Source organism: Papaver somniferum, unplaced genomic scaffold, assembly GCF_003573695.1.
Source record: "Papaver somniferum cultivar HN1 unplaced genomic scaffold, ASM357369v1 unplaced-scaffold_19, whole genome shotgun sequence".
In the NCBI taxonomy this organism is placed as follows: Eukaryota; Viridiplantae; Streptophyta; class Magnoliopsida; order Ranunculales; family Papaveraceae; genus Papaver; species Papaver somniferum.
In genome coordinates, this window is record NW_020628818.1 from 17,225,719 (window position 1) to 17,241,914 (window position 16,196).

Consider the following 16,196-nt stretch of genomic DNA (forward strand, 5'->3'; position numbering starts at 1 on the left):
AGAAGCTCTTTTTATAATGAATGCTTGGGGGGCTCCTGGTCCTGATGGTTTCCCCCCAGGTTTTTATCAGCAACACTGTTACGTATTAAAAGAAGAAATTGTTAGCTGGATTCAAAAGGTTTTCAGGGAAAAAGCTTTTAACAAGTGGATAAACCATACTTATATATATTTAATACCCAATATAAAAAAACCCAAAACACCTAGCGATTTTCGACCAATCAGTTTAAGTAATGCTCTTTATAAAATAATTTCTAAGATTATCGCCAATAAACTTAAACCTTTACTAGGTAATTTAATTTCTCAGAATCAGTCTGCATTTATCCCAGGGAGACAGATAACGGATAATATTGTTGTAGCTCATAAGATCCTTCACACTATGAAGACTAGTAAAAAGAAAAATGGTCATATTTCCATCAAGTTAAACCTCTCAAAATCCTTTGATAGGCTGGAATGGAACTTCATTTTATTAGTTTTCAAGCAATTAGGTTTTTCTGAAGATTTCTACGATCTTGTTTTTGCATGTATTTCCTCCGTTACCTACTCTGTTTTGGTGAATGGGTCTCCGGGTGAATCTTTCTCTCCTACTAGAGGTATTAGGCAGGGGGATCCTATGTCCCCCTATATTTTTATCACTTGTATGGAAGCCCTGACAAGATTGTTGAATTTTGTTGAAGTTTCAGGTAAAATCATAGGAATAAAAGTTACGAAAGAGTGTCCTTCGATTACTCATCTTTTATTTGCTGACGACTCCTTTCTATTTACTACAGCTAGTATAGCCCAGGCTAGAAACTTATTTGAAGTGCTTAAAATTTTAGTGATTCTTTAGGAAAAGTTATTAACTATAAAAAATTGGGTGTCTATTTTAGCAAAAAAGTCGAAAATAAACATTGCAAGTTGCTGGCTAGGATTCTTAAAGTAGGCAGAATAACAAAGAATGATACATATCTAGGAACTCCATTATTCTTTAACAGATCTAAGAGTTTTAACTATCAAAATCTACTAGATAAAGTTTATAGTAGGGTTCAAGGCTGGAAGGATAAGTTTATATCACAAGCTGGTAGAAATACTTTAATTTCATCGGTTTCTAGTGCCATGCATGTGTTCCAGATGACGTGCTTCCTGATTCCTAGAAAAACTCTAGATAAAATTGATGCCCTTCAAATGGATTGCAAAAATAAACAAATGTAACAAAGGAATATACCTCAAATCTTGGGAATCAATGTGCATTAGTAAGGCTGATGGTGGTTTAGGCATTAAAAACCCTTATAAGTTCAATCTAGCTTTGTTAACTAGATTGGCCTGGAGGCTACCAGAAAATCCAGATCAGTTATGGTATATGATTCTAAGGAAAGTATTTTCCAAAGAATAACCCACTGTACTATAAAAAGAAAAAAAGAAAAATCTTGGGTGTAGACTAATATTTGTAAAAGGTTAGACATTATCATAGAAAATCATATTTGGGAGATAGGAAATGGGAAAGATATACAAATTTGGACTGAAAAATGGCTCACAAGTGGGAAAATACCAAAACCAAAAAATAGCTTTATGGCCAACACAATTAATAAGGTTAATGACATAATTGATAGTAGGGGAAACTGGAATTTCAATATTATAAACAACTTGTTTGAGAAGAGTGACATTGAAGAATTGAGAATGCTTGAACCTAGTAATAAGTTAGATAAGAAAGATGAGAGAATATTGTTGGGAACCAGAGATGGCACAGTTTCTGTAAAATCTTCTTATAACTATTTATGTAACAAGAAACATTTAGACTTTAGAGTTGAATTGGTAGGAATATGGAAGCTTAATGTTATGCCTAGAGTTAAGACTTTTATGTGGAAAGCTCTGAGTGACTGTCTACCAGTCAGATAAAGTTTAGGTTACTACACTCCTATTGATGTCACCTTCCATTTATATAGCAGTAATGCTAGAGAAAATATCAAACATCTATTTACTGAGTGTATCTTCTCTGAAGCTATTTGGAGAGGCCTGTCTTTTTCAAGAGTATTCTACGATGCTGCTAACTTAAATTTCAAAGATTGGTGTGTTTCTTGGTTAAAGGGTGGAAGTAATCGATATTTTATTGCGTATGTTCTCTGGTATATTTGGAAGTACCGGTGCAGGGTTGTCTTTGATAATGTCAGTGTTAATCCCATTGAATTGGTTGAGTTTATCAGGAAGATTTACTGAACTAAACTAAAAACAAGAAGCATACTGATGCAGTCAGAATTGGTGTCAATACTTGTGATAAATCTCATCCTAATTGTACCTTTGCTAGCCATGAGTTAGAGAAGGATATATCTTATGTTTTCTTTGATGCTGCTTTTCAGAATGCTATAAAAAAATTTTGCTTATGGAATTGTTAAAACTGATAATTCAGGTTGCATTCTCGACTTTTCAGGAGGCAAAGGATGGTGTTCAAGCTGAGAAGAAGCAGAGTCCAGAGCCTGTAGAGAATCCATCAAGTGGATGCAAGGACTCAGAGATGAAAGAACAGTTTTCCTCAATGACGACAAAAACGTTATTAGCAGTATGAAAAAGAAGAAAAATTTTGCGATTGATTGGAGGTTCAAAACAGTTCTGCAGCAAGCCTAAGATTATGACCAGTTTCTTGCTAGTTCTTCTTTCGTTTTTATTAAAAGGAAATGTAATTTTATTGCGGATAAGTTAGCTAGAATCCTAAATAGACACAAGGATCTGTATATTAATTCTAGGTACTGGGATAAGTATAGAAAGGAAGCTTGGATCCTTAGGCTTTGTAATATAAACATTATAAAATGTTCTCTTATCAAAAAAAAAAAAAAAACAAAAAAACAAAAAAACAAAACAAAACCTTGCATTTTTAGGGGTTACCCTGAAAGAATTAAGGGCGACTAATAACACAACACGGGTCACCCAAACCTAATATGAAGCCGCTCCTTATCACCGATCTTTTGAAATAGCTAATATTCCCATTCATAATCAGGAGCCAAATTGAAATCGATAGTTTACTTATGTAATTGGTAGATGTTAGTATAATCAGTAGTTAATGTCTACATATGTAGTTTTAAAGTTTTATTATTTTGAAATAAACTACAGACAAGGTTTCACGTCTATCTAACGATTTTACAATCGGTTGGAAGTTATTTTGTTATACTTCTGATTATTTGTGTTTTTGTAATCATAGTTTCCTTCAACACAAATAATCGGTAGTAAATATTCCTTATTATTTACTGATTGTGTGTGTTTTTCGAGGCACGACTAGTTTTTTTTTTTTTTTTGAAAAAAATAGCCGTTGGAGTTCAAATCTATATAAGGAAGCTCATCTCTAACAACCCATTTGTACTAAACTCTCCACCTCTATTCAATTCAAAATTTAAAACGTTCCTCATTTGAACAAAATCATGGTTATTCCTTCTGCCCAAGAAGAATATTGTGTTATTTATAGAGCATGGGTTGTGGTAACAACTCATGATCCTAATCACTTGCTTCACAAATCGAAATACGAAGAAAAATTATGGAACTGTATTTTAATGGTATTTGAGGCGTTAGATGGTACTCGAATTGGAAGTTCATATGATGACATTAAGAGAAGAAACAAGACGATCGATAAGGAGATTGATAAAAATAAAGATGAGGAACGATTTGTTAGGAACGCTTTTCCTTGGTGTACGTATGAACGATGAGTAAGTACTTTAGTAACTCAGACTCAGATAAACATTAGTTAGTACTAACTTATTACTCATTTGTAATTTCAGAGAAACCTTGCTGATCATCGGTATATGTCCCTCTACGAGAAACGATTTGAACATGAAGGATGTTACAAAATTAAGAGAGACAACTTCTATGGTCACTGGAAGTTATGATATATTTTAAGAATTTTAAGTGATTGTGATAGTATGGATTTAGGTGCTTTTAACGTATTTGCAATGTTAAGATCTTTTGAACACTATGTAATTGTTATAATCAGAGGGTAAACATTTAAATTGTAACACGAGTATATGGAGTATATTCCGTATCATCTCGTATATATGCCAATAATCGGAAATTACGGGTTCGTTTTAGATGACCAAATAAATAATCGGACGAAGGAAATAATTAATAGCTTCCGATTATTAAGTTTCCCTGAATTTGGATTTTGCCAAAATCTCTAGTTTTTCGAATTTTGGCACTACATTAATCGTTAGGTTATTAAGTTAAACTAACTTCCGATTATTAAATTTTCCCAAATTTTGAATTTTCCAAGATCTCTAATTTTTCGAATTTTGGAACTACAATAATCGGTAGGTTATTATGTTCAACTAACTTTCGACTATGAAGTTGCCCCAAATTTTGATTTTGCCAAAATCTCTAATTTTTCGAATTTTGGAACTACAATAATCGGTAGATTATTATGTGAATATAAATTCCGATTATGAAGTTGCCCCAATTTTGGATTTTGCCAAAATATCGATTTTTTCGAAATTTGGCACTACAATAATCGATAAGATATTAAGTTCACCAAACTTCCGATTATTAAGTTGGCCAAAATTTGGATTTTGGCTCAGAGTAATCGGAAATTTATGAAGTTCACCAAACTACCGATTACTAAGAATCGGTAGTAAACGAGCTAATTGTGTTTTCGATTATTAGGTTTTTTTTGGTACAGGAGAACTGTAAAATCCCAATGACAATAATCATAAGATATGTATGTAATTTGACTCCCGATTAAGCCCATAACTGGAATGTTTTGGAAAATTCTTCAGAATCAGATAACCATGATATTTTATCCTCCGATTATTGTGGAAAATTCAACAGTTTTATTTGCGAAGACTGAGTCGTTTGATAATCAAGTAATAAGCATAACTCAAAAGACATTCATTACCCATAAGCTTAAGAAATTATCATCCAAAACAAGTATTTAAAACAACACAATCCGAAAGAAACTTTTAAAACAACATAATCAAAAACATCGAACAACACATTAAGATCTACTTTTTTTCCAGAGTATTATTAGCTAAAGTTTTAGAACGCTTAACACTACCAGGACGACCAGCATTATCACCGGCATCACCTTCAGCTTCCTCAATATTGTCTTCAACAAGAGAGCTTGATGAAGCCTCAGATCTTTTTTCGTCTTTACTGTTCTTTTCTTGGGCTGGTTCTTCGTGAATTTCTCCCCAAACTCAACTGCATACTCTTCATTATCAATATTATCAATCATCTCTCTGTGCTTTTTTATCTTATCAATTGGCACAGGCACTCCAGCCGTTATGCAATCAGCGCACCGCTTGGACAAAGACTTGAACATAGTCACCTATTTTGTTAATTGACATAACACCAAATGGAGTTTACCTAAAAAATTGAGAAGTAATATTAAAGGGAAAACACATAATAATATGCACCAGTCAATCATAACCACTTGGTTTATATTTGATGATACATTTGTAAATGGAAGCCGCCAAGGTCGTATTTGCTTTAAGTTCACGGATTACACGAAGATGGGAATGCTCCCGGTACCACTCCATATAGCCTGGAGAATTTTCATCACCTCGGTTGACAGGTCTCCCAGTGTTGACCAAGTGGTTCATCCTCTGATCCCAATGGTCTATAACAGATGTTGTACTAGAGTAAACTACCTTGATTATGTGAGTATTAGACCGAGAATGCTCCACGTCCAACTTGAACTTGGCACTCATGTGATGACATGGAACTCCTTGTACAAAACCGCGTTGTCGCATTATTCTTGAGCCATTGTACATCACATAACCTGTGGAGTGCCACAACGGTCCAAAATAAAGGGACAACTCGGAACGATCCGCTATATGTCCACTAGATCGTCTTCCTTGTATGGATCAAAGCATACCTCCATGCCTTCATTGAGTCTAATTTATCCCTAAAGTGAATCAACTGCTGCTCCTTTGTCCTTGAAGGTTGTCATTGAACTTGTACTTTGTTCCTCTCGGTGTACCTTTCTCTCACTCTGGGTTCACTACTACCAATTTCATACTAGGGTAGTGGTCATAGATCCTGTCTACATAGATATCAAACCAAGTATTATAAATTGATTCTTAAATCAGAGAAAATAAAAACATAACGACCAATGGATTAATAGAGTTGAGGAAATACCTGGAATAGACTCACGTCCTAACAATTTGGATAGTTTTAAGTCTCGACGCCTTTCTCAACTCTTCCATCAATAATGCTTGGCATGTCGTTCCCCAGGAGTACTCGACGACCTAATCGAGAGGATGCAATAGTTGTAGAAGGTTGGCGTCTACTCGGTTGCCACTAGCATTGGGGAAAATGACACATCCCAATACACACAAGAGATAGGCGGCGGCCGCAACATCCACTTCGGCATCACTAAATAGTCCTTCCTTTTCTTTCTCGGTTGTGCCATTGAACATATTCATCAACTGAATCACGTTGAACTGTTTAGTTTTATAAATAAATCACCTGTTGAACTCAGTGTCTAATGTTTCTTTATCCCAACCAAAACACTTCTGACACAAATCATAAAGTTGTACCCAACTTAACTGCTTTGTGTAGTTATACTTGACAGCTACATCATGGTCATTGAGATTAAGAATCTTCTTCACATCATCCGGAGTAATGGTCATCTTCCCAAACGGCATATCAAAGGTGTCAATCTTGGGATATAATCTCTCCACAAAAGCCAATATCGCGACCCGATCATGTTCTAAAATTGAATTCTCGGTAGCAGTAGATAACCCCGAGTTGTTTATAATTGTCTTGAACCTTTCACATCATCGTCTACAGGCCAATATTTCATTATTTTTGTTGGTGCGGATGTGGGTTTGAGTAGACGAATCGCATCTGAATGATACTATTAAACACACAACACATTACAAAACAAATAGAGTAGTATTACGAATAAAACGACAATACGTTAGTAAAAAGAATATGATTATTACCTTAAATTAGTAGATTTCTTTGGCCCAAGAGTCTTTGTATCCAAATAACAATTCTCCTCCATCTCTCGGTAGACCCAGGATTTTTTCTTCAAAATCCGTCTTCTTCAAAAAAACAAAAATGGGGACAAGGTATGATGCTTTCTTTGCGATTGGCTTCCTTGTAACTCCTCATTATCCTTGTGTACTACTTGGTTGTCCTTCTTCTTGTACTCTAACTTCTAGTACACTTGGTCCAACTTCATCTGGGACTCTAACTTGTGCAGCGCTTGGTTTTACTCCTTCTTGAGTTACTTGTGGAACGCTTGGTTCTACTCCTTCTTTAGTTGCATCATTGTTTGAATTTCCTTGACCACTCCTTTCTCCCCATGCAATAGCAATTACTTTCTTACCCCATTCGCGACGAGGCCCTAAGCCAATTGTATCTTGGGAGGCTTTCTTACCTCACTTATCCCTAAACAACAAAATTAAAAAACGATCGATTCGTAAGAATATGTTTACTAACTACATAATCAAAAGTAAAAGAACACAAACAAAACCCGATTGTATATATTCGGAGCCAAAAGTAAAACAAATGATTATACATAATCGGTAGCACGGGTTAAAGATTATCTACCGATTATAATTCAATTTTCGAACGAAAATATCTGAAGTCATGAAGATACACATAATCAGAAGATTAATAAAAAACCTAACTTCCGGTACAATTAAATAGTATGTCAAAAATTATATATTTCTTCTGATGATGCTTTTTTTATAGACAGTAAATTCTAATTTTACGAGGCAAATATAATCGGAAGAAAAATACTACACCCTATCTTCCGATTCTATCGAATCTATGTGTCTTTATATCTTCTAATCATATGTTATTATCGGTAGACAAAAAAAAATTGACTACCGATTAAGCCTATTTCAGGGTTCAGTAACAACTAACATCCTATAATCGGAAGAAAATCTAAAAATATATCACCCGATTAAGATCGATGTTCTCGAGGAATGAAGAACACGAACATAATAGGGATCTTAAAAACATATCTATCTTCTGATTCTAGGAAAGAAACCGAAAACCCTACAAATATTTTTCATTCATTCGTCAAACTAAAGCAACATAATCCCAAATAATGGTAGATTCTTACCTAATTGGGGCCATTTGGAGTTGATTGAGAATACAATTATCAGATTCACCACCACCACCTACATCAATGGCTTCATCTTCTTCATGTTCTTCATTTACAGTTACAATCTCTTTGTTCTTTGATCTTTTTCCGATTTTTGGATCATCACCACGGTAGACGTTTTTCACTAGAGCTTTTTTGGGTTCATTAGTCCTCGTCATCGTTTTATAGAACAATCGACGATGGTTTTGATTCAGCGATGAACAACAATGATGAATTGAAGTTGAAGAACGAGGGAATTTTTTTTCCTCTCTATAATCGGAAGTGAAGACGAAGAAGAGAACAAGAGTTTAAAAAAAATGAAATGAAAATGAAATTAGGTTTTGGGTGGTTTTATTCGTTGAAGGGGTGTATAGGTAATTCCATAATCGGTAGTTTATGACCATATGATTATCTGCCGATTTAATTCTTAATCGGAAGTATAATGAATTCCATTTTCTATCTATTTTTAGAGTAGCCCCAAATTCAATTTTGCAAAATAAATGAAATTTGAGTTTTCTACTTTACCAATCGGTAGTTATGCCATGTTATTTATCTACCGATTATTGCAATATCCCATTCTTAAACAAACTAATAATCGGTTTCCAATACCACTATTCTAACTACCGATTATAGAATGGCATTTAGGTATTTTCCGAACCATTAAGACATCCCATAACCGTGTGTATGACTTGGGAATAAAAAAGTCTCCCTTAATTCTTTCGGGGTCGCCCCTAAAATGTAAGGTTAATATATCAGGGAATCATATAATTAATTGTTTTTCAACAAAATGATGAATTTCTTCAGGAAAAATAAAATAACAACCCAAAGTACAACTATAGACGAGGAGCTCTTTGCACAAATCGCACCCAGGCTATCATCAAGACAATGTACCAAGCTCACAAAAGAGGTGACTACATCAGAAATCAAACATGCTATGTTCTCCAACAACTCTGAAAGTGCTCCTAGACCTGATGGGTATACTAGTAAGTTTTTCAAGGTATTTTGGGAAACCACACACCATCAATTAATAGCCATGGTCCGCAACTTTTTTAGCACCTTGAACATTCACCTGCTCATGAATGACACCAACATCACCCTAATCCCAAAAATCGACCATCCATCAAAACCATCTCATTTCAGACCGATCCGCCTTTGCAATGTAGTATATATAAAGTGATATTAAAAATCTTGGTAAATCGCATACGACCTTTCCTCCCATTTCTAATAAGTCCATATCAGAGCGCTTTCGTCCCTCAAAGATCAATACATGATAACATATCTATTGTGGGAGAACTATTCTATCACACTAAAACCTAAGCTCTCACCAAAGATCCAAAATAGCCATTAAGCTGGATATTAAGAAAGCTTATGATAGCTTAGATTGGGGCTTTATCAAAACAACATTTACAAAAATAGGATTTTCAACAATATTCGTAGATTACATTATGCTATGCATCACTTCAGTTACATACTCAATTAACATCAATGGTACCTCTCACTGATACATCACCCCTATAAGAGGCATTCGACAGGGACATCCTCTATCTTCCTATATTTTTATAATATGTGCAGAAATATTTTCGACAAACCTAGGAAATTTGGAAACTCAAAATCTCATAAGAGGGCTAAATATTTCTCGAAAATCTCCACCTATATTGCATCTGATGTATGCGGACAACCTCCTTATCACTTACAAGGCATCCCGGGAAAGCAATGACCACCTCAAGAAACTACTTCAATCCTACAACTCTTCATCAGGCCAAGAAATCAACACAGTGAAATCAACAATAACCCATCATCCAAGACTACAACAACGTCAGTTGGACGCTATTCAACAATTCTTTGACATGCCAACATCCCAAACCCCACCAATATACCTGGAGTACATTTCAAACATGGAAGAACCCCTAGTCATATATTCGATCTACTGCTTCAACGTTTGGCGAGAAAGGCTCAAGGATGGATGACCAAGTGCCTTAATCAAGCAGGAAGGTTAGTACTCATTAATACTTACCTCAAATCATCTTATGCAAACATAGTTATTCCCCACCCATATACATAAATAGATAGACCGGATCACTAGGAATTTTTTCTGGGCCATGATTCATCAGTCAAAAAACTCTACCCATTAGGATAGACCAAACTAAACAAATCGATAGAAAAAGGGGGTCTCGGCATAAGGAAAAGTAGTCATCATAATAAATCCTTGCTCATGAAGAGAATCTGGAACATACACGACCACCCTAATTCCATTTGCACCAGATTATACAATGAGAAATATTTGCAAAATCAATTGATTTTCTAGGAAAACACACCCATTCCTTCATCCTCCATCCCACAATGGAAACAAATGGCCTCCCTCATACCTACCCTACAACATCTCATCTTCCATCGCATCAGAAATGGTTTGGACACACCTATACAAGCAAATTGGATACCTCAATTTCAAAACATTGACCCGTCCTAATGCTACCCAATCCAATCAATAGTTGAACTCATTGACCCTTTCACCCATAACTGGAATCATGAACAACTGAACCACCTCCCACTTGCTGCTTTCCAACATATCATAAACATCCACCTTCCCCTATACATGCCTCTAGATAAGATCTTCTGGCCACATTCAAAGTCGTAAAATACACCACCGCCACCGGGTATAATTGTCTAATACAATAAGACAACCATTACCACTTAAACCCCCTCCCACCCACCAAATTCTTGTGGAACTTACCCTGTCCACCAAAAATTCAGATTTTCTTGTGGAAATCTATTAATGAAGGTCTTCCGACCTTTTACAATTTACACCGCATCAACATCACCAATTCTAACTAAGGTCCTCGGTGCAACGCCGAACCAGAAACAACTGAGCACATTCTTATTCACTTCTCAATAGCAGCAGCTACCTAGAACAGTTTGTTATCTCTTCTATCAACAAACCAAGCCAACCTCAACTCCCATATATATCAATATAAACAATAAAACTACCATTTCACGAATTTTGAAAGATGCCACTAGTGGAAAATGGGATTTTAAAGTCTGTTTGGGCTTTATGATTAAGACTAACCTGGGCTTACTTTATAATTTGGGCTTCCGAAGGTAGTCATTTTGCACGAAAAGCAAATCTAGCTTCCGTGGAAGTCGTAATATAGGTTAGTAGTTCGGTAGAGAATTAGAGTTTCTAGAAGGAGTATAGTTAAGTTTGCGGGTGGAAATAGTTTTTCTGGTCCCAACTTCCGAGGTTTCCTTGTCTTTTCCTGCCTTTATTATCACTTCTTTCTCAGATCTCTCTCTGCATCTTAGTTCCTATTCATCAACAAGTGAAAACCCAAATACTTTCTCAGTTCTCTCTCTGCATCTCAGTTCCTATTCCTAAATAAAAAATCTCAATCTCGGGTTCTCATCGTCTTCTCTTGTCTTTCTTATACTCAGATTCATCATTGAAACCCTCTATGAAAACTCTGCACTTGTTTACATCGATTAAGATTTGAATCACCAGTTACAATCTGAAAATATCGTTGGTAATGCAAGAGCAGGATCAAATAAGTTTAAATCAGATGTTCTATGACCTTTTAGATTCAACTCAAGACTTTTAATACGAGTTGTTGAATCTTTTGAATCTAACAATTAAGCTACTGAATAAGATGTTGAAGGAGGAGAAATTAGTATTATTACAGATCAAAATCTAAGAAGTGGGTTCTTTTCCTCTTTAATTTTGTTATGCAAATCCTAATTATTTCATTTAGATTTTGTGTAGATTGTAACTGAAGTACTTTTTTGTGTTTATCATTCGTAGGTTAAGATATCTATCTGTAAAGGGAATCCTAAAAAAGTCCAGTTTGGATAGTGGTGAAAAGATTAACAACTCCCAACAACTTCTAAGGTATTCAAGCATTATTGCTTCATATGATTTCAATTTCTTAAATTAGAGTTTATTTAATCTTAACAGTTTTTGCTTATTTGGAGTTGAAATACATGGATTTGGATATTGTTTAATTGATTTTAATTGTGTATATTATCACTGGTAATTCAATTTTGGTATTGGTTATTTTCTGTTTTTCTCATCTTTTCAGTTATGGAATTACTTGAATGGATGAAAGTTGCTTGTAAGGGGTTCTCCTGGCATTTATGTGCATTTTATGTTTTTCTTGTTGTTGATGTGTGGTTATGCTCCAATGGTGGTATATATTGTTTCATTCGTGGTCTGTTTGATTGTTGCTCTCATTTTTCAAAAGTTAGTCTTTGAATTGTATTGTTTGGATTTTAGATTCTTTAAGGAAGCTAGTATGGAAGAATGAGAAGATGCTGAGATACTTAACCAAAGTGTTTGTGTAATTACTTAAGTTGGAATATGTTTTTGTAAGATTATTCTATTTTCGGTTAAGATTTAGCTAATGAATGATGTTGTTTTGCTAATTGTTAGGATAAGAAATGGAGTAAAGTCAAGCTACAATCTATGTTGATACCATGTATGAATCCGATCACCTGAGAAAGGGAAAGCGTTGTATGGTAAATTCTCATTCTCAAATTCATATATATGTTCCAAATGTTTTTTTTTCTTTCCATGTTGTACTTGAATTTAGCTTATATATACTTAGTGCTATTTGTATCCCTTGTACAAACACTGATTAGTAATGAGTGTGGACAATTTTTCTGACTCAGTTGTGTGGCTTGTTTACCATGTTTGTTTACATCTTCCAGTAGTTTGATACTACTTGTCGAGATGATAGGCCCCCATGTTTACTATCGTATCTCTTAATTATTATTTCTATGTAGATTTAGTTTCTTACGCTAGGTAGTAAGATACGACAAATGAGAATACATTTTCTTCCATTAATGAATAGGGGATCAACATTTTGCCTTCCTAAAGCAGGTGAAATTTGTTCAATTGGTAGTATTTTAGGCATCCAATTCCAGCATAAGAAAGAGTAGCTTTATGCTAAAGATTTTTTGTACCATTTAAGTATTATGTGTTTTATATAACCAATCATAAGAAAGAGTAGCATTTCTAGCTCAAGTGCAGATTTTCAGCTAATCTATGTTTTTTGTGGGAGGATCTGTCTTCTGATCCAACAGGAGCCATAGTTCCTTCCTGTTGTATTTTGTATTCATTTAAGTTATATTACTTCTTGTTGTTCTCTTGCCTTGGATGTATATTACTGTAAGTGCTAATATTATAAGTTCAACATTAGTAACTGTATCTATATCCCTTTTGATGACCATTTAAGTTCATCATAATCATGTCTAGGTTATGAAATTTCCGTTGGTGATTTTCATGTTTATTTTTCAGTTTCCTTGGTTTGGTTAGTTTAGTTTCTCTTCACAGGGTATCTTTCCTCGCTTTGTTCATTTAAATATTTTTCAGGTTAGATTTGTTATTCGTGTGTTGTCAATCATTTGAATAAGTTCTTGTTATAGGCTTGTAGGATTTATTTAAATGGTGAAATTGATTCGTTTATGTTGTCTCTCATGTGAGATGTACAGGTAATCATGGATTACATGCTAACAAACTCGAGTGACACGGCAACTTGAATGTTCATTAACATCTTTCATACAAATACATAGGCTGAGCTTGTTGGGTGCTTAATGGACCTTGATTAGAGACAGTTTGTTAATAAATGAAGGCATAGATGGTGAAGTCTCTCCTTCACTTAGTGTAGATTTTCTGGTTTGTTAGCTTGTAATAGGAATAATTAAGTAGATGAAGTTTCGAGATTTGAAAAAAGTATTTTAGACTGTTGGCGCTTTTTAATACAAATTTCGTTTTGATTTTACTGTCAATTTAGTTTTTTGATCGGTGCAGCTTAATCAGCTTTGAAATAAATTAATTTTTTGATCAATAAAACTGTGATGCAGTTGAATCAGCTTAATTTGGATTCAGCTGGATCACTTCCAAAATTTTTTTTATAAAATATGTTCAATATAAAAGTCTGTTTCTGTCGGCCCTATTGATTGACTGTCTAAGATAGACGTTTTCTAATAAATTCCAGGGCTCCCAGAAACAGTGTTTTCGAGAATTAAGACTACAACTTTAGGGTCCCCAGAAACACACTTTTTTAGCGATTATCATACTGTTTCTGGTAGACTTATTTTTCCAATTTTCCACTAGTGGTCTAGACATACCACATCTATATCAGCTTTCTGTTTTCTTTTCGGGAACCTCTGGACATCCATAAATGAATTGGTTTTCAAATAACATCACACACCCCCGGACAACATCCTGACACAGACCTTGAGGCAACAACATGAATTCGAATGGGAAAAAAAAAAAATTCCCCCTAGTTTTACATGGCGTCCCCCCTAGGGCCTCCAACAAATATAAGAGCAACAACAACGATATTAGCAGGATGGACCAGACCCGAACTGAATTGGATAAAGATCAACACGGATGGGGCTGCTAGGGGACAACCAGGAATGACGGGAGCAGGTTTTATTTGCAGGGATTCGAGTGCTCAAACTGTGATGGCCCTCGCGCAGCCTCTTGGAATAATTACAGCGTAATAGCTGAAACATGGGAAACTCTCCTGGCATCAAGGACAGCAACTGAGAGACATTAGCCAAAAGTTATCTTTGAAAAGGATTCGGAAAATCTGATGCGCTTCCTAAAAACGAAGACTGAATGAAGCTCCATGGTATATTGAAGAAATGATTGCCGAAATAAAAAAGAGAATGCAACAAACTCCTCATTGTGATATACAACACAACTATATAGAAGGGAATCAAGCAGCAGATGATCTGACAAACTATGCAGCAAATGGAAGTCAACTAAGAAACTTATCAACAACAATATGGGACCAGGCAATCCCACAGTTTATCAACCAAATTCTATCAAATGACTCTGCGGGTACAAAATACCCACATATAATAGCTAGATATGCATGTTCTTTCTGTTTTTGATACTTCAAAAAAAAAAACGATGAATTCCGATCTATAGCTTGAGTTCAAATTCCTGAAAAACGGATAAGTTTCTTCCATAACATATTAGTTGTATAAGTATGACTATGGGTTCATTTTTAATTAGTGAAAAAGTGGGGTATAATAACCTCACCAAATATTTCGTTTAGGCAATCTATATGGACTAACTCCAATATAATTCTGAGAGCACCAACTAATAAAGCGAGCTCAATCAAGAAATATATCCAAGAGTTATATCTATGTTTCTTAATGTAATAAACAAATCAAACAGATAAAAATACGTGAGCTTGATTATTATAAGAATCAACTTGGACGGTATCAAAAACCATTATCCAAGTGTCAATCAATTCAATCAACAACCAAAGGTTGGATTCACAATTGATTGAACTTACGCGCAACCTGTGATATTTCAATTATATAGAAAATATAATGCGGAAAACAAATAACACAGACACTAGAAGTTTTGTTAACGAGGAAACCGCAAATGCAGAAAAACCCCGGGACTAGTCCAGATTTGAACACCATACTGTATTAAGCTGCTACAGACACTAGCCTACTCCAAGTTAACTTCAGACTGGAATGTAGTTGAGCCCTAACCAATCTCACACTGATCAAGGTACAATCGCGTTCCTTACACCTATGAATCCTAGAAGGACTCTGTGCACTAGATTCCCTTAGCAGATCTCACCCACAACTAAGAGTGCTATGGCCCAAAGTAGAGAATTGATAAACCAATCTGTCTCACACAGAAAAGTCTATTGAACAGATAAATCTGTTTCCCAAAGAAATACCTATGATTTTTGTTCCGTCTTTTGATAAATCAAGGTAAAAAGGAACCAATTGATACACTGGACTTATATTCCCGAAGAACAGCCTAGTAATATCAATAACCTTACAATAATCATAATTTGTATGATAGCGAAACAAGATATTTTAGAATCACAAACGATGAGACCAAGATATTTGTGACTACTTTTTATCTTGCTTATCGGAGGTTAAATCTCGACCAAATCTTAGAGAAGATAGTACTCAATACGATAGAATACAACAAGATCAGAACCCTCAACTACAGAGAAAATAGTTGGGTATGGCTTCACAATACCAATGAAGTCTTCAAGTCGTTAACATATAAGGTTTTGGAAAAACCCAAGGTTAAAGGAGAATCGACTCTAGTCGCAACTAGTATCACACAGGAGGTGTGGGCATTAGGTTTGCAATCAATGTTACCTTATAT

At 35.0% G+C, this 16,196-nt stretch overlaps 1 long non-coding RNA gene across 1 annotated transcript; it reads left to right on the forward strand.

Annotated features, from left to right (window-relative positions):
• Positions 1-11,300: 11,300 nt before the first annotated feature.
• LOC113338657 lies at positions 11,301-14,861 on the forward strand. Its single transcript, XR_003354803.1, has 4 exons — positions 11,301-11,739; positions 11,844-11,930; positions 12,471-12,556; positions 13,532-14,861. It is a non-coding gene; the product is annotated as an uncharacterized LOC113338657 (long non-coding RNA).
• The last annotated feature ends 1,335 nt before the right edge of the window (positions 14,862-16,196 follow it).